At 36.1% G+C, this 19,725-nt stretch overlaps 1 long non-coding RNA gene across 1 annotated transcript; it reads left to right on the top strand.

Moving 5' to 3' along the window:
- The first annotated feature begins 2,884 nt into the window (after positions 1-2,884).
- LOC139130048 (uncharacterized) lies at positions 2,885-9,071 on the top strand. The gene is made up of 4 exons (XR_011551764.1): positions 2,885-3,000; positions 3,234-3,374; positions 6,770-6,940; positions 7,287-9,071. It is a non-coding gene; the product is annotated as an uncharacterized lncRNA (long non-coding RNA).
- Positions 9,072-19,725: the final 10,654 nt, after the last annotated feature.

Here is a 19,725-nt window from a genome sequence, read left to right as displayed (position 1 = left end):
AATTTCTAATAAATTTCTAAGCAGGATAGGGACAGCTCCTCTGACTCTTTTCCCCTCAGCCTCTCATATGTTCTTCCCCTGTACTTTTAAATTCTGCCCAGTCAGGTATCCTGGTGACAACCCTTTCAGACAGCTGGGCGAATTGCTCGATATATACTGATTGTGTACATGTTTCAAATACTTTAACTATACACGTACGTATACTAATAAAATGCAAAACTAGTGTACAGTTAGCGTGCAAAGATAAGCATTAAGTATACTCATGATCTGCATAGAAATACGCTACGCATATCAACGTATTGGAATGTTCGATATACAAAGATATACGTTGCGTATGCAATTAATATTGTGTTCCATATACGTCAATATACGTAAATATGCTAAGCGCATATCAAGTATTTTGTCCAGTGTACCCATCCAAATTAAACAATACTATATGGCTGGATACTGGTTGTATCGTGATCGTCTATATCTGCATTTTTTGTGATTTTGAATTTCGTTTGTTGGTTTCAGCTTTTTCAACCATCATGAGATAACCGACGATAATCTAGCAGGGTACATCAGGATTTAAATGTAATTTACAATTGCCGTAAGCCTACATATATTTTGTAAATTTTATAAATATTTGTATTTAACTTTTACGTAGAACGGAGGTCCGTCAAAATTCCTGAGATAGAGATGAGGAGGTTACTCAAATTCATCATAGTTGGAAGGGGGATTACTCGAAATTTCGGAATTTCCGATGAAATTCCTCCGAAACCCCCGTAAATAATGACGGCTCAATAAAATACCTGAAACAAAGACATTATTTGGTCCGACGTGAAGCCGTCTCTGCTCAACCTAACACAAAGATTCCGCACGGTGATGTAAAGGTCGTTAATCCTGAGATTAGCAACCACAACCACGGATTTTATTACCATACATAACTCGACTTTTACGGTTGTTTAAACTGCACTATCCTGACATGGCATGTGTTTACAGTTGTTTGAACTATACTAGCCTAGCATGGCAGGCGTAGACAGTTTTTTGAACTTTACTAGCCTAACTGGCATGTGTTTACAGTTGTTTGAAATATACTAGCCTGGCATGGCAGGCGTTGACAGTTTTTTGAACTTTACTAGCCTGACATGGCAGGTGTTATAGAATCTGGAGCAATCTTAATGAAATGCAGTAACAGTGTTTCGAGAGGTTACGGTATGTCTCAACCGAGTTTACGCCTACGTGCTTTGTGTCAGGATTCAGTTCACTAGCTTTTAAAGCAATGTATTTTTCCTCTAAATTCGCCCGTGCTTATATTTACGGGAAAAACACAGATTTCCTGAAAATGAAACATAACAAATTTATTGAAATACGAAGAAGCTTCATTTTCGACAACTTCCCCTGAACTATAAGAATTTAAACCAGTCGACTGTACTTAACGAACAAAATTTAAATATGTTTGGTAGTTTTATTACTTTGGAAGCAATTTACATCAGCTATTGATGGATTGATACACTGTGTAGTCTGTTTTTTACTATATGTTCTTGTTTTTCAGTGTCATGCAACTTTTCTCTTTTCTCTTTATGAAATGAACCTGAAATAGGAGCAACCTGTGATGAATGAATAAATAAATACGTACGCGGATACGATGTTATTTCTAGATGCCAAACTGCACGGCTGGCGTCCTTTCAATGTACATACAAACAGACTATTTCACCGAAACTAGGTCATTTACACTACAAGAAGACCTGCCATATCAGGACACTATAATGATAAACATGGCCTCACTTGACCTGCCAAGTCAGGGAACTGTTGTATTTATAGGTCAGACATGGCGCGCTTGCATGACTCACTGAGCTAATAATCGTCATTCTTGGACTACGAATACTTATTTTGACAATTAAGATAGTCTCATCTCCTACTTTTGTATCAATGCATTTCGTTATTAAATCGTTGGCGAACCATTTCTGTCTCTAAGATAAAGACATGCAATTCATTTGTTTTAGTATTGATTTAAGATAAAACTCGTATGATACACAAGTCTCTTTATTTAGTCTACCAGCAACTCCTTCCCTGTACAATCTATACGAGATACGTTGATAGCAAAATCTATATATTGTATGCGCTTACCTTTATCAAACTATGGTTCAGGTACTCTCTATATGTGAGTGGCTTTTTATATGCACACAAATAAAGAAACAATATCTTCGTTGAATATATTTTTGACCCAAGGAATAGTTAAATTCATATCAACATTTATCTCTTGATTAATTGCGATGTTCCCTTAAACAAATACGGGCCATGGAGGTAACAAGGATGGCCACATAAATTTTAGATGGGAAATACGTAAACAGAAGAAGAAAGAACTTATGGTTGGCAAATGAGCTGGTACTGAGAAGATATAGAAAATAACACACAGACACTAATATCGATAGAATTTGCTATATTATATGTTAACGAGTACTGAAACCACTTGACATTTATTCATGTAAACCGAAAAATGTATTGAATTATATGATTTTTGAAGCAAATAATACTAACCCGTGTCAGTTGATCACTCTGTCCGATACAAACAATGTTAACCTTGCCTAACCTGACACGCTAGGTAACCATTGTGTTACGATTACACACGATGAACTAGCCTGATATGGCATGTCGTAATCGAAACTACTGAAACCTATAGCAAAGACAAGGAACCTACAGAAAACGAGGAAAACCTACATATCTAAGTCATATACTACGACCTTAACCATTTACTTTCTCTTCCGAATGTGTAATGCTAAGAATTTGTTCCTATAGAGAGATTTCATCGTGCGGAAGGGTCGATGCAAATTGATAATAAACACATCCATAGACACGTTATTCGCTGAGTCAACTTCCGTCTCACGGTCTCGCGTGACTTCATGTCGAGACCCTAGACAATGTAATCTACTATTTCGGTTATGTTTCCCGTCAACGTATGCAATCATTGAACTGAATGTGGTACAGATCGCACTAACTATAATGGGCATGGTTATAAGAGTAAGTATTGACAATTGTACGAAAGTATCAGTATTTAACAATATGTTGGTTTTTTTTATTGGTATACAAGACAAATGTTCCCAGAGGTATAATATATTGAAAGCCAACGTATAGCAAATGGTGGTGCGAAGATTTTCTACATTGTTAATTTGACACAAATTGCATGAAATGTACAGACAAGAGCATTTGAGCTTATAATAAAGTTGCTGTATCATACTCTGTACTCATTTTAGGGCGTCTTAGCGTGGCATGTTTCCAACAACTTCTGAAAATGCTTGTTAAGGTGATCATTGTGAATCTGATCACAAAGGAAAAAAATGCAGATCGAAATCCGGTGCAAAGTGAAGAGAAAGTTTCAAAGTCTGACTTCAAAGGTATGATATTTTTGGTTATTTTTGGTAATACTCTTTAAACAACCCGAGAAAAATGAATTTGTACTGTTGTGCGATTAAACCCTGTATGAACGTGTATGCTGCATATGTACTTTGCCATACTGTACTACTGCCATATTACATTGACAGCAAACCATCAACTTTGAGCTATCTCGGCATTGTAAAGAACGTGACTGTAACATGGCTCGAAATATCGCAAACAAATAGTAATATAATTTACACGAAGAACGCGAATTCATTGTCACAAACCAAGAATGTTGTTTAGATTGTCAATTCACTTCTCATGATATATACGGCGAGCAACATGTGAAGGACAAAGCGATATTGAAAGGAAAAGAAATGGTTAGGGAGCGTTCAGATATTACGACCGGGGATGTGCCGGCAAAATCCAAGGGGGGGGGGGTCACCTTAAATTTGAAAAACTGCGAGGGGGGGGGGGTTCATTTTTTTTTAAAAACTCAGAGGGGTCACTTAATTTTCATAACTATCAGTCCCGTCAAAATGCAGTTTCAGTGTTCAGAAATTTCTGGCAGATAAATATGATTCGTTGCATCATTTCATTCTCTGATGTCATTTAACTGTAAATCTGAACAAAAGTATAGTTATCTGTCACATGAACATCTTGACCGGCAACTCTGAGGCATGTCTCATTGTAAATCGAGCTCACTGAGGGCAACGAACAATTCCTACTACTTACATATTAGAGATATAGCAATATAAATATAAATTTTACTATAACCCAAACGGGATTCGAACCCCACACACTCACGGCAACATCGCCTAGCTGCTCGGCCTCACACAAAACCAGTCGGCCACTGCTTCCAACCCAAAAGAGTTGGTCACAGTAACCGACTTAGATGTTTCAATTCTGTGCGCGACCGAACAACACGGTATGCGTGGAGCAGACGACAAACAGACACAGTACACACACAAAGTACACACATACATAGTACTCGGAAAAGCACGAAGCTTTTACTGGCTATCAGACAGACTCGGGGACAAGTAAATATCCACCAGCAGAACTGTCCACTCAGTTAAAGAAATATAAATTTTACTATAACCCAAACGGGATTCGAACCCCCACACACTCACGGCAACATCGCCTAACTCCAAGTTTTGTCATGGAAATTATTTAACAATTACCTGTAGACTACTAGTACCATGATAAGTGAAATTATACTTTTAGGAGAAAGTCCAATATCATAATTGTTGTCAACATCTGAACTTTCAAATACCCTATTTGAATCAAGTACATTTGTATCATTATCAAACACCTATAAAAGCACAAATTAATTTAGCAATGTAAACAAATTATTCATAATTTTCTCTTAGAATCCAATGTATAGTGAATCAATGTTTCCGTTGAATAAAAAAATCCAATTTCTTGCACACATATCAACCTTTAACCATCCTAGTCTAACTAAGTACTTTAAATTGAATTATCAAACGTCTATAAATACACAGATTTAGATAGTTTTGTATTGGAAAAAAATTATTCATAGTTTCCTCAAAGACTTTCATGAACAGTGAAGCTACATTTCGGAGAAATTCCAAAATCAAATTTCTGGCGAACACATCTATTTGTTACTACCTGGTCTAATCAAGTATATTAATATTAATAATCGAGAGTACATAAATACACAGGTTTACCTATTTTTGTCTTGGAAAAAAACTATTCATAGTTTCCAAATACACTCCAATTTACCCGGTATAGTGGATGGACATTTTCAGTGAAATTCTAAAATCAGATTTCTTATACACATAATATGCACTTTTAACCATCATATTCTAATCAAGTACAATTATGTTAATTATTCAACGTCTGTATATGCACAAGAATAGCACGTTCTTCATTGGAAAAAAATATTCACAATTTTATCATAGACTCCCATGCATAGTGTATGAACATTTATGGTGAAATTCTAAAGTCTAATTTGTTGTCTACAAACCAGTTGTAACAACCCTTGTCTACAAACCAGTTGTAACAACCCTATTCCAATTAAATACATTCATTTCATTTATCAAATATCTATAAATGCATACAGTTTTGTATTGAAAAAGTATAACATAATAGTTTTCTCACACACTGGCATGTTTAGTGAATCAACATTATTAACAGCTGATTCACCCTATTCCAATTAAATACATTCATTTCATTATCAATATCTATAAATGCATACAGTTTTGTATTGAAAAAGTATAACATAATAGTTTTCTCACACACTGGCATGTTTAGTGAATCAACATTATTAACAGCTGATTATCAATTAAAGCCAAATATCAAACGTTTGTACACACATGGTTGCACAAATTGCAATCCACCTGTAATTTCTGTCAAATCCATTTGAGAGGTAAATTCAACAATATAGCAAGTAAGAATGGAAATTTGAACATTAACACCTAGTGAGTTTGTAAGGCGGGTCATTCGAAAAAATCATAGAATCTTTTTTTTATTCTATCGACCCAAGAGATGTTTGTGTGTGCAGTTTTACTCAATCAATGTGGGGGGGGGGGGGGTTGTAATGAATTTTTTGTCATCTTAAAAGAGGGGTTTTCAATTTTTGGGTGCAATAGGTTTACTTATTTTGACTGATGCGCCAAAAAAATTGACGGGCCCACCCCGACCATAATAAACTGAACTCTCCCTTAACAGAGGGCATATTGATTAAAGCGAGAGAGACTGTTACAAAGCATCAATGAAAGGAAACAATGAAAACTCGTGATGTCACTCGCCAGCTCAACCAGAAGATAATTAAATAATTAAGTATTAAATAATTATCATAATGCGAATTAGTAGGTCCGATTTTGATATAAAAAATGCAGCATATTTCAGGATATTTATAGTCGAATCAAACAAAATTATGTCCCTTTTGATGCCTAATGTTTCCATAGCAACCATTCTGGCGTTTAAAATATCCATTTTTGGCAAAGTTCATTGAAAATGGCTTAGAAGGCAACAAAATACTCAAAAATGTCCCTTGATGGGTTATAATAAACAAAAGTGGTTTTTATGCTTCCATGGCAACCGTTTCATTATCAGAATTTTTTTTTCAAAACCACACCAAAAAAGCTTGTAATAATAATAATAATGATAATAATAATAACAATAATAATGAGAAAAAGAAGAAGAAGAATGGGTTCTTTTATAATGCACATATTTAGAAGTTGTGCTCAAGGCGCTTTACATATGATATGATAATATCATAATTATCAAGGGTAGAATTTAACTTTACTCTCCGTTACCAATGGAAATGTTTTACTATGTCTTCGTAGGCTAGGAGACTTGGTGCCAGAAGTTGTAAGTTCAAATTCGATCAAGAACTTACTAAAGGTTTCGAGCGGACGATAATGTAATTTGATCTTTAAAAAAATTCCAGGTGAGGAAGAAGATTGGACACACGACAGAAGAAGATTCATATTGAAAAATGTAGCTCCAGATACTTCCGCAAAACTTATCGAATACTATCTCGAAGGAAGAGCACTGACGACAAAACCACCAACTTTGGAATCGATGTCAGTATTGTTCGAGTTCGCTGATGAAATAGAAGGTGAATTTCTTTAAAAAGCCTAACATCAACATATCTTATAGGTGAAAAACGGCAATGGAAACATAACGTCTTTCTAGTGATATTTCTAATAACTTAAGGTATTTCCGTCTCAAAATGCCACTGTAGATAAACCAATCTATATGAAATGATGAAACGAAACTATTGTTAATGAGTTTCATAGACTGTAAGGGGCACAAAGGACGAATGGGTGACAAAGGCTTCAATCACATGATACTGAAATAAAATGAATGTATATATTTGGATTGACTAAAAACAAACAGTAGGCATCGATATGAAACATAAATACTAGTTCTATCTATTTGATGGCTTGTATTTTTTCACGTAGATTTCGAGAATCTCGAGAAAAGAATCAACAGCAAGACATTGAACGATGCTAAAGTATCGATTGAGAGAGTGCCTTCGAAACACTCACGGAGCCAAGAGTAAACAAGTGTCATTGTCAGCGCCGTTGCGACAGTATGCTTCAGCCTATGGATGTCCGGCAGACGAATATGCTAGTTTGTCCAAGGATGCCTTTATACCTAATCTTCGAGGATTAAAAGGAAGGCACTTCTAGACACGCAATTGTCGTTCATATGAGGCTAACAATTTGTATAAGAAAGACGGTGTAGCCTTGGCAGCAACTATTCTAGTTGAATAAATATGTTCAATATCAAGGTCATTAGCCTTTTACTGGAATGTACATTCAACAACATTTATTGGTATTTTGATGTGTTGTCACAAAGAAATATTACATGCAAAGGTATGTTGTTTCAGCGTAAACATAAAAGTGGATTTTAAAGCTGTCTGATTTTTCTCTGCTCATTACTATTCATAAAATGAACAGAAAACGTCATACTCACATTACATTAAAACCAAAAAAAAATATATTACGCTGAAACAACATCACTTTACGTTTTCATCCTTTTTTCGCTAGTTATCAGAATGTCTTATTTTTGATAGTTTCGATCAATAGCGGTCGCATTGATCTCTACACAGGACAGAAATATCATTTGAATTGATAAATGCAATTAACAATATTTTCATTTGTTACTCTCTTAATTATGACATCATATGACCGTTTTATGTTTGTTTATGTTGTTTTATTAGTCGATGAAAATTATAATAAACATATCCAATTTTAAGAAAATAAGATAAAATATAATATTGAGGTCAGTAAAACACAATTTACTGGATTGCAATTCACATGCGAAAGGAAAGACACAAATCATCATGTTTTACACTCTTCAATATTTTATTCCAATTTCAAAATTTTCAAGTATAGGTGTATCATTTTACTTAGTTGGCGAGCTGCCTTCTGACTTTGATGAATTTCATGTCAGTCGTAATGGAATAAAGCAGACTAGCTTAGGTAAACACCAGATCACCTAATCTGGCGTTCTAATTACTCAAACGTATGTTGTAAATGGTTCCCAAAACAAATATCAAGCATTTTAAAGACTGACTCTAGTATTTTTGATTAGGGCCAATGAATGAGTAGCTTTAGAAACGCGAAACTGTCAAATTAATCATGAAAGGCATGACAAAAAATCTACAATGGATATGTAGCGACCGATTTTCGAATCTTTGGTTACGTTAGAGAGGCAAGGTATTGACTTTTTCATGTATGTAACTACGAAATTCTGCAATTCAATAAATGAATGATTACGTGACCCCTCGACTGCAGCAAGTAACATGTAAAATTACTGTTCAATCAGTAGTTGCATGTCTTTCTCGACATGCCGTTCGACAATTGCATGTTCGTCACACAAATTTTCTTGCGAAGTACATGCAGTATGTGATGATAAGCCAGGCGTTATAGTCGCCGACGCATTTAATTGGTTAACAAAACACGAAATCTCTCCTGTCTTAGGAAAGGAAAGACATATCCCTAATTTGTAAGGAAACACACCAAGGAGTTCTGGTATTAGCAGAGACGGATAGCTAATGCCAGAAAACAGGTGCCAGTTAATGACCTCTTTCAAACAGAAAGGCAATTGACACACCATGCCTAACCAAAGATCAAATGAGTCGGCAATATAATGTCTAGGTTATCAACAAGCCCGGACGAAAGACCTGTTATAAAGTTGGTTTAGGTTTCAACGAACATATTTTTGGGAGCAATTATTTGTTTGCTCCTTTATTGACGTTAATGTTTCCACACTAGCAGAAATACGCTGTCCATTACACATTGCTAAATATTTCATATAATATAGACGGCATTATACAGTGTCTGATAATAGTTCTTTGTCGACCTAATTTTTTCTGATAAATGTGACCGAATACTTACTACACAAGCGTCATTGATAACAATTACGGTCAGATTCTTTCTCATTAACCTCTTCATCAACATTTTCCATCGGCACTCTGGTAATCAGGCATAACCTGTCTAAACATACTTACATGGCTGGAAAAGAATAAAGTCGACTGACCACAGTTGCAATGATTGTGTGCGTGCTTGCTTTCTTATGGGTGCGCGCGCGTGTGTATATGTAAGCGGACGTGCTTGCGTAGGTGTATGTTTGTGTGTGTCTTCAGAAGAGCACGATTGTACTACCTACCTTCTTACTTAAAGCATAACTTAGGAAAAAAATATATATAATACATAATATATATATATATATTATATATATATATATATATATATAACAAGTTGATTGTCGTCCATTTGGACTCCATCCGATGGGTGACACAAAATACCAAAATCAGGTATGCGATAGCTACCTAGCAATTTTGGAATAATATTTAGAACGCCTCTACCGTATGTCTGACACTACATAGTCAAAAAGATAATCAGAAATTTGATTGTAAGGGATGGACCATTAGACCTTGGGAGGGGGATGGTCACAATGAAATTGTGAAAATTTTTTTTACTATTGTAAATTTCTGATTTTTTTTTTCCAATTGAGATTAGCTGTGCAAATTTTTTTTTTTCAGAGTAAATTTTCAGATTTATAATTTTTTTTTAGTTCGTCGCTGTCTGAAGATAAAGAGGGCAAAGATGTGGTGCCAAGCATCACAAGCGGCCACGCAAGCGGTCACGGGGGAGAGGCAGCAGAGGGGTGTCCCCTTGCTGCTGTTGGAGCTTTCGAAAAATAGAGATTAAAATGGTGTTAATTGGTGGCACTTGGGGAGTATTTTTGCGGGGGGAGGTCAGGAGGGGGGGTCCCCCTCCTGCTGTTGGAGCTTTTGAAAAATAGAGATAAAATGGTGATTTGGTGGCACTTTGGGAGCATTTTTTTCGGACTACACTCTTCCTCTGAAACATGGTCTTCTTGCTCCTCAGTAGCTTCCTATAGTTTTGAAAATTGACTATTTTGGTTTCCTGGCTTCCCTTTCTACTGCATGGTGAAATGCCTACATTCACCCCACAAACATCATGCATATCTCATGATTTACAATTGATTTTGACAAGCTGAGAAGCTAAAATAAGCTAAATAATATAATTAAATTTGCATATTTGTGTTTTTGAGCAATTGTTGCCCTTTTTTGATCAAAACATCTCTTTCTCTGTAGCAGCATGTCCAAATTGATTGGATGTGTATAGATGTGTTGAAATTTCAATATTTGTCTTTTTAATTTTAGGGCAATTTATGCCATTCATGGTCAAAAAATCTGTATTCTCTGAAAGGGCTTGTCCAATTTCTTTGAAATTTGCTACACAAAAACGATTATTCATGCAGATTTATTCAGTATTTGCTGTCGAGAAACTTTCAAAGTTCAACCCTTTTGTGTGTTTTTTGTGTTGGGATTTGTTGGATAGATGGCTTCTACGTAGTGTATTGTTGAATGTTAAAACATGTGTTGCTGTTGTTTTTTGAGGCTGTTTTTTGAGAAAAAAGAATTGAAAATGCCTTTTCAAAAGCAAAATAATACATAATGACTTGATATGTTGTTTTATCATTATTGACGTGTTTCTACTTGTTCACCCATTCTTGCATTCATCATTGCAATAAAATGCTGTGAAAAAAATGAAACTGATGTGGCCTGCATCTGTTTACCTTGATCTTAAAAGGCAAATACAACTTTCTGTCTTGACAACCATACCATAGTTTCAATGTTTTACCTAGTGTACCTGCTTGGGTTGTACGCAGGAAACAAGTAGAAAACAGGCTCTATAATTTCATAATGTTCAAGTGATCAGAATACAAAAGTCCTGAAAAGATAAGATAATCACAACTTCCAGTATAAGGGATACAGTCACTCTAAATAGTATAAATTAAAATTAAAAATGTGCCGGGAGGATGTACTAAAAAATACAGACAGTTGCTTTCTCTCGGTAAAATCTAAAAAAATTCAAAATTTTAAAGACTTTTGCAGATTTTTCTTTTACGCCTTTGTCTTCTTATTTATTTTTTTTTATTTTGCAAACTAGTTTGAAGATTTTTTTCCTAACTTTCTGCTCTGAAGTTTTTTTTTCTGTTTTTGACCACCCCCCTCCCAAGATCTAATGGTCCGTCCCTAAGTAGCACCTTTTGCTAGAGGTTCAATGGTTGTATGACGTCCCGAGTAAGCTACTCTAGTTTTTTATTACTTTGCAAATTTCATGATTAAATTCATTCTAGATATGGGAATCTGGCTTCTCATTAACAAGGGGAAAGATAGAAATATGATGGCTTCAGTTTGTTTAATATTCTGACTTGTAATGACGGGTATTAATTGTTCACTTTTATCTCATACATGAAATCGACACTCACGTAAACATTACAGATTTGAGCTCCAGTCATGGCATTGTATAGTCAACTAGTATATACAAGTTTAAATCATAAGGCTCGTTCAATGCACTTTTAACTTTTTTGGTCTATTCTGTGGAATACTTAAATATATCGACTGCTGCGTGTTGTTGAGCGTGGTGACCATGTATGGAATTGCATTGATTGTGTCTACACACAGTGCATCGCAATGGTTCACTGGTTTTCACTGCTTGAAGACAGTACTTTGGTGTGGATGTACTTTTAGGAATTATTAAAGCTTTACTCTTCAAAAACAAATCCAAGACAAAGTCGTTTGTTTTTTTTCATGACTGTGCTTACATGTATGTGTATTTGAATACTTTGGTATTGACAATAATGAACTTTTAAAAGTCTCAGATTTGGAGACATACCCAAAAGTTTAAAGTGGAAGGATCATATATCTTCCCATTTTACGATCACAGGTTTCTAAGTTGTGTTTCAGTAGTTAGTGTAATCCGAGTAGTTTTTTATAATGTGGGGAAGATTTCTTTAAAGTTGTAATTTTGATTTTCTGATTCTGAACGAAATTTTATGTGATTCTAAGTTTGTAAGTTCAAATGAGAATAGAATAGAATTTGCTGTGTTTTTTTTTTGGGGGGGGGTTGATAATATGAACCATTGTCCGGGTTTTAATTGTCTGGTCAATTTAAAAGACAGTCGAACTACCCGGGATACAGTTATACCAGTTATTAGGAATACGATTGGTACCTCTGGAACACTCACATTAAGTGATGTACCAATTTATAAGTGACCTGTTCTTCTTTTGTTGGGGCTGCAATCGACAAATGTTTGTCATGGGAACAGGAAATTGCCATTGTCAAGTCAATAAGCAAGTTACCAGGAGTATTTTTGCGTTTGTGTTTGTTATAACGTTCTGTTCTTCCACATGTTGTCAATATGTAGGTCATTTTATCCCACTCATAATCTTAGTTAATTAGTCTAGAACATTCCTGAGATAAATGTCCTTCACGACCTTGTCATGTTTAGAACTCAATGGAATTCAATTAGTCACAAGTAGAGATATTTTTAGAACAGTAATTAGCATACATATAGAAGTTCCAGATTGTTCTAATATTTTCTTATATGGCCATTTAAGTATAAATACTGGGGCGCACAGTTTTCAGTCAGGCATTTTGGATCGTTTCACTTGTCGCTTATTTCAAGACTTTGGAAACTCCAGCAGTATTAATTTCAAGATTTTCAAGACCTTCACTACCACATTTATACTGTAGACTTTACACTACTGTGGACTTTGTGCAACTTCAAGCCTGCAAGCCAAAGGACTGTTCATTCATCCGACTGACTGTTACAACTCTGAGACTGGAGCTTTGCCGTCCCAGCTAAGATAAGTTGCCTGCAAACTTTTACAGTTTGTACTTTATATATAGACTTATTTGTTAGTTATATTTTGTCATAAATTTTATTTTAGAGAAATCGCTGAGATTACCGTTTATTTTCTCACGTAACAAAATTGAGGGCTTGTATAGGAGTCGACAATTTCGAGCCATTTGACAAAATTTTGCCAGCCTTCCCTAGACTACACTCTATTGTGAACTAAGCAAATTTTCATAATGACGAAATGAAGCCAGACGGATTTATTGAGGACCTTGATCGAACACATTTGATTCCCTCAGACCGAATTGCACTGGCAATTTCTTTAAAGTAGAAGTAAAAAGGTCCATTCGCTAGGGGGAAATTCAATAAAATATTGTAAAACATTTAGTAAGCTTAGGATATTTGAGGAATCCGCCTGGAATGATTATATGCCTGATCAACCATACGATCCTCTATAGAGCTCGAGAAATTAAACTTAGATATGCCAGACAGGTGTAGAAATTAAGGAATTAGCATTAGAAAAGGAAAACATTTGAAATGCAATTACAAATGGAAGAAAACAGAGAAAAAGATAGAGAGGATTAAGAAAAGGAACGACAATTAGAAAAACATCGACTACAGTTAGAAATACGATGGTTCAAGAAATGAAACGTTTAGAGCTGGACATACAGGAAAATTATCCACTTCGGACAATTTGATGTCACTAAACATTTTAGTTAGCTCCCTCTTTCAAGAAAACGATGTTGACAAATATTTCCTTCATTTTGAGAAAATTGCACAGAGTCTAAATTGGCCTAGGGATTCCTAGTCTCTGCTTTTGCAGAGTGCTTTGTTGGGTAAAGCTAGAGAAATTTACATTAAGTTGTCAGTTGTGCAGGCTTCAGATTATGATTCTGTGAAGGAATTAATCCTCAAGGGCATGAGTTGGTGCCTCAAGCTTATCGTCGGAAGTTTAGGGACTGTGAGAAAATGAAAGATCAAATTTATGTTGAATTCGCTGGAACAAAGGAACAGCTGTTTGACCGATGGTGTTCTTCAGAGAAGGTTCGTCAAGATCATACAAAGTTATGGCAACTCATTTTGATTGAGGAACTTAAAAGGTGCATTCTAAGTGACATCAAGACATTCATCAATGAACAAAAAGCAGATACTGCATATTTGGCAGATTTAATTCTCATTTTCATGCAAGAAATCAAAGGAGAGTAGAAAATGAAGTGACAACCGTTCACAGCATTCAAGTAACACTCATATGTCATCAGATCCTGAGTCTCAATCTCCTTCTGGCAAACAATTTGGTACACTTTTTTGTTATTGTTGTTAAGAAATACGGCCATTTAATGTCAGATTTCTCAAATTGAAAAGGAAATGTGAAGGTAAGAGTGGTCAAAGTGAATCCACTGGCTTTATTTCCTCATCATCTCAAGTGGAGTCTAATAAAGTGTGCAACACATTTTCTGATATTTAATCCCTCTTATCACAACTTTGTAAAGACAAATTCAATTCTTCTCAAGATAGCATTATGGGTATTTTCGATCCATTATTCACGATTGTTTGATATCACTTTCTAGTGATTTGTCTTCTGCTTCCCCTGTCATACTTGTAAGAGATACCATGGCGTCCTAGTCTCTATTGTTGGCAGATTCCCATCTGTTTTCTGAAAAGTCATTTTCAGGTTCCAAAGTTCTTATTAAGGAGGTAGATTGTAATGACTACATTCCTGTTCCTCTCCATAATGTCTATTTGTCTTCGAACTTTGTTTCTGGACCTGTGAATTTAGTATTGTGTCCTTTTTGCCTTTCGAAGGGATTCACCTTCACTATAAATCCTCTTATGACCAATATACGTAGTTTAGATCAGGAACCAGAGCTAATTGAACAGGACATTCCTGAATGTACCCTGCATGTGCTGTTACTTTTGCCATGTCAAAAACAAATCTGAAAGTCAAAGTATTCTCAAAAATGACGTTGACTTAAGTGAAAACTTTCACAGCCAGGTGTTTGATATGGATCGGTCCGTTTACATCCCCTTGGATTCGAAACTTCAAGTAAAACTGATGCCAACCAAGGTCACAAAGACACAGATATTTTGTGTTGTTTGCAGTGTTGTTGATGAAGCTGAAACTTCAGATAGCCTTGGAGATCGCTAGATGTTTTAGTTGATAACGATTGGGCTATAAAACATCAAATGTTGTTCTGAAGTATTATCGTGCTGAACAATTATGCCTTGCCTATTAAAACCCCCGGGGCTGGAATTTATGAATCAGGAAGACCTATCATAAAATTCTCAGTCATTTATATTTGCCTAATCTTAGGAAGGGTGCAGCACATTTCTATAAATCTTGTCACACTTGTCAAATGGTAGAAAAATCAAATCAGACCATTCCGAAGGCCCCTTTACAGCCGATTCCTTCATTTCAGGAACCATTTAATATGATACTTACAGACTGAGTTGAGTCCCTACCTAAAATAAGATCAGGAAATGAGTACATGTTGACAATAATGTGTACACCTACATGATTCCCGGAAGCCATATCACTTAGAAATACAAAGGCAAAGACTATAATGAGATCTATAGTCAATGTGTTCACTTTATTTGGTCTTCCTAAATGTGTCCAGTCCGATCAAGGCTCCAACTGTATGTCTGGAGTGTTTCAATAGTCATGGAGCAGTTAGGCATAAAAACAGTACAGGTTCTTAGCCTACCTGTGAATAAGCCAAGGGAAATCTTGAACCATCTCTGCAGTCCATGAAAGTTAAATAGAATAAAAACAACTCGAAACGGAAGTTTGAACCTGGTCTAAAAGTTTTTATTCTTCTTCCAGTTCCTAGCAAACCACTCAATACCGTTGCTTTGGTCCCTATAAAAATTTATAAGAATTCAAGCGATTTCAAAAACAAAACCAGTTATGCCACATAAATATTCTTATTTTTAGATAGAAATTATCCTAATGTAACGCAACCTGTAAGTGCAGTCAGTTGAAACCATTATAAGGGCAATGATAGTAAAACTGACTTGAGTGAAAATATTCTAAATTCAAAGCTGGGAGATGTCAAATTCCAGAATTCAGAGCCCGGAGAATCTTGAGTCGAATTCGCATACCTTCAGCCTACACAGCCACACCAGGTGAAACAACTGATCCACGAATGTAAACACTTGTTCCAAGATGTTCCAACGAAGACAAACATCATTTATAATGATGTTGATGTCGGGGAAAGTAAGCCTGTGAAACAACATCCATCCAGACTGAATCCAACAAAAGCCATATATCTCCAAGAAGAAGTCAAATATGTGATTGACAATGACTTTATTGAAACCAATAAAAGTAACTTGAGTTCACCTTGCCTACTTGTGCCAATATAAGATCGAAACTATCGTATATGCATTGACTACAGGAAAGTGAACACTCTAACAAAGACATGCACTTTCCCAATTCCGAGGATTGATGAGTGCCTTGATCGTGCCGGACAAGCCAAACATGTGACAAAATTTGATCTACTCAAGGGATTCTGGCAAGTCCCTCTGACGGATCGTGCTCGTGAAATATCCACCTTTGTTACACCAGGGATTGTTTCAGTACAAGGTAATGCCATTTGGAATAAGAACTCACCGGCAACATTCCAGCAGATGATTAATGATGTGATATCTGGTTCAGACGTATGTGAAGTTTACGTCGACGATGTTGATCTGTACAGCGACTCCTGGGAGGAACACTTCAAACTCATGCGGAAGTTCTTTGAGAGACTGAGCAAAGCAAAGTTGACTTTCAACTTCGCCAAATCTGAGTTTGGTTGGGCAAGGGTGACTTACCTCGGACATACTGTAAGACAGGATGAGGTAAATCTGTTAATGTCCAATATCAGTGCTATTTCAAGTTTCCCCATACCAAATTGCAAGAGACAGCTCTGGTTACTACAAAAATTCTGTCCAAATTTCTTGACCATTACTGCGCCCTTGACTAACTAAAAAAAAAGTAAAGTTTGGTTTGTCAGAACAATGCCAACAGGCATTTGATACATTTAAAGCCATACTGTAAAGGCTCATATCTTGTCTGCACCAGATTTCAGTTTGCATTTAAAATTAGCTGTAGATGCTAGTGATGCGGCTGCTGCTGCAATTTTATTGCAAGAGGATAGTCATGGGATAGATCTTCCTGTTTGTTATTTTTCACGCAAATTTACCAACTCCCTGAGAGACTACTCTACCACTGAACGAGAGTGTTTATCTAAGATATTAGCTTAAAAGCATTTTCAAGTTTATATACTTTTTCAAATCTGCCAATAGTGGTTTATATTGATCACAACCCTCTCGTTTTTCTGCAGAAATTAAAGTCAAAAATCAAGAGAAAGTTAAGATGGAGTTTAATGTTACAGGAGATTAATCTTGACATTACACATATCAAGGACAGAGACAATTTCATTGCAGACTATCTCTCTCGTATTTGCAGTTTATTGTTGTTTACACTTTTAATAACACATTTGTAAAAGAAAGGTTTTCTTTGAAAAACTTTCTTTATTTGAAGAGGAGGTGTGTTATGTTTATCATTTTATCGCACTTATGACCTTAGTTTGATTAGTCTAGAACATTCTTAAGGTCACTGTCCTTCACAACCTTGAAAGCAATTAGTCATGTTTAGAACTCAATGAAATTCAATAACTCACAAATGGAGATATTTTTTGAACAGTAATTAGCGTACCTATAGAAGTTCCAGATTGTTATTATATTCTTTTATATAACCATTTAAGTATTATCCTCGGGTGGCACAGTCTTTACAGTCAGACATTTCGGATCGTGCCACTTATGTGTTACTTCAAGACTTTGGAAACTCGAGCAGTATAATTTCAAGATGTTCAAGACCCTCTCTACCACGCGGGATTTATACTGTAGACTTTGCACTACTGTGGTCTTTGCACTCAAATCTTCACGCCAAGGACTGCTCACACACTCAATGGTCTATCTCACTGTCTGACTCAACTCTGGAACTTTATACGGGCTGAGATGAGTAAACTGTACAAATTTTACAGTTAGTAATTTATCCTTTCAGTTAGCAATTAGGTTTTCTTCCAATTAATTTTATTTAACAAAAGTCGCTGAGTTCCCCGTTTTTTTTCTCACGCAACAATGTTACTTATGGCCTGGAAAGTTGTGGGAGTATATATCCAAAACATTTAAATAAGATTTAAAAATTACGGTACGAATCTTAACTTTCAGCAAATGGAATTCGTCGTCACAACTACTATTTCAGAAGCTTGGTATTTGAATATATTTACATCATCGTTTCATTAAAAACGGTCACTACGTCCGACAATTTGTAGCAGTGGAAACGCAGCTATTGTTGGCGGGGTAGGCCTAGGTGTATGTGGGTCATCAAAAGGCGGGGTTGACCTTTTGATGACCTGCATAGCCATGCACCCTACCCCTCCAACAGATAGCTGCGTTTTCACAGCTAGGCAATTTGATGTCCCAGTGCTAGTGAAGCATGATAGAATAATAATAATTAGGTTATCACGAAAATACCGCAAAGGATGCACTAGGATATTGGCGCCGTGCATCGCCCTCCGCTTCGCGTCGAGCGATACGCTGCGCCGATATCCTCGTGCATCCTTTGCGATATTTTTGTAATAACCTCATAAATGAAGGGCACGCCGAAAAATTAAACTGAATGATTAAATTCATGGCTAGCACGATGCATTTCATGCATTTTAGGCAAGTATGAGCCCGTGTCGAAATTTAAAAACACACTGACCCCCTAATTGGGCACTTCAAAATAGGTGACCCCATCACCAAAGTCAAAAACAGGGTGACCCCCATGAATCCACCGGCCTCCTAGGCCGAAGAAACTGACCAGTCCCCCACTCCCGCTTATTTTTAAAAGTTTCTTGTGACAATTATCGTAGCCAAGCCCCGCCCCAGTACATTTGGTCACACTGAGATAAATGTTACACCTTAATTCCAATTCGATACAATTATTTCCGCCATGGTATGAAAAGATAATGGGCCACGCCCCTAATGAAATGGGAAAATCGGACATTTGGTATATTGAAAATTGGAAAAACGGAAATACGCATTGTGGGAAATAGAGTTTGACAGGGGGAAATTTGAATGGCCATAAAGTGCCATCCTCGCAGCAGTATACACCTGTTTTCCTATATTTCAATCTCAGCCCAAAGATTTCAAATTTAGAAATAGGCCTAAAACTTAATAATCAAGATGATAAAAGCATTTGAAAATTGAAAATTAGCTCCATTTCGATTTTCTTTTTGAAAATGCAAATTGGTGTATTGGTTGGCCGAATTGTGCCACGGATTGGTTGCCCACAGAAATTTCTGATTTCTGACTTTTTTCGCCCATTATTATTCTTAATGATCTTATAATCCCCAAAATCAAACATAGATAGGGTCAAAATTTGCAAAAACAAAATATGGAACAGTATGCCGTTGATATCAGATATATTAACTGCAGGTGCCATTTCAAGCGAGAGTACAAACATGTTCTGAAAACTGATAGTTAATCACTAATCACACAGATGACATCTTAGTTATGCTAAATACAAAAATTACAGTGTCTCTCTTCTTTTTTAATACAATATCTCTCTTCGACAAATGATCGCTGATGGCATCGGTGACATTGGGCCTTAGTTAGTGACCACTACCTATCTGACTTACAGATTGATATATGGCGGATGCCACATGTGGGGCAGGCTGCGCTTACTATTTTCGA

Source organism: Ptychodera flava, chromosome 3, assembly GCF_041260155.1.
Source record: "Ptychodera flava strain L36383 chromosome 3, AS_Pfla_20210202, whole genome shotgun sequence".
Lineage (NCBI taxonomy): Eukaryota > Metazoa > Hemichordata > Enteropneusta > Ptychoderidae > Ptychodera > Ptychodera flava.
Note: the sequence above shows the minus strand (reverse complement) of the source record. Positions and strands in the feature narration are given on the sequence as shown.